A 565-nucleotide genomic window follows, 5' to 3' on the forward strand; every position below is an offset into this window, starting at 1 on the left:
GGCTGCTAGCAGGACATGCTTCCTGGAGTCACTGGGCCCCTGGGTGGAAAGGAAAGAGGTCTTATTGCAGGAGCAGGACTGTGTTCTGGTTAGGAGTCTCTAGCAGAGGGATGAGAACAGCTGGGTCCTCTAAGTCCCAGCCCCCAGAAGAAGCTCCAGGAGTGGAGGGATATAGCTCAGTGGCATAAGCATCAGCCTGGCAAGTGCAAGGTCCAGATCCCCAGTTCCGGAAAAAAAGAAGAAGGAGGAGAAGGAGAAGAAGAAAGAAGCAGAAGCCCCTTCCCATTGGTGTAGACAGCAGCTGTCCACAGAAGGGACACTCTTACAGAGTGGTGTCCTGCCTCCCTCATCCATCAGCCTGGCAGAAAGGAGTGGATTTCCAGAAAAGGCGAGCTATCTTTGCTTTCAAGAGCCACACCTGGGGCCGGGAGATGGCTCAGTAGGATAAGCGCTTGACTGGCAAATGCAAGGATCTGAGTTCAGTCGCACCGTGGAGGCTGAAAACGCAAGGATCACTACAAGTCCGAGCTGCATAGTGAGACCCTCTATCAAATGCATAAAAGGC

Source organism: Octodon degus, unplaced genomic scaffold (assembly GCF_000260255.1).
Source record: "Octodon degus isolate 3935 unplaced genomic scaffold, OctDeg1.0 scaffold00007, whole genome shotgun sequence".
NCBI classification, from domain to species: Eukaryota; Metazoa; Chordata; class Mammalia; order Rodentia; family Octodontidae; genus Octodon; species Octodon degus.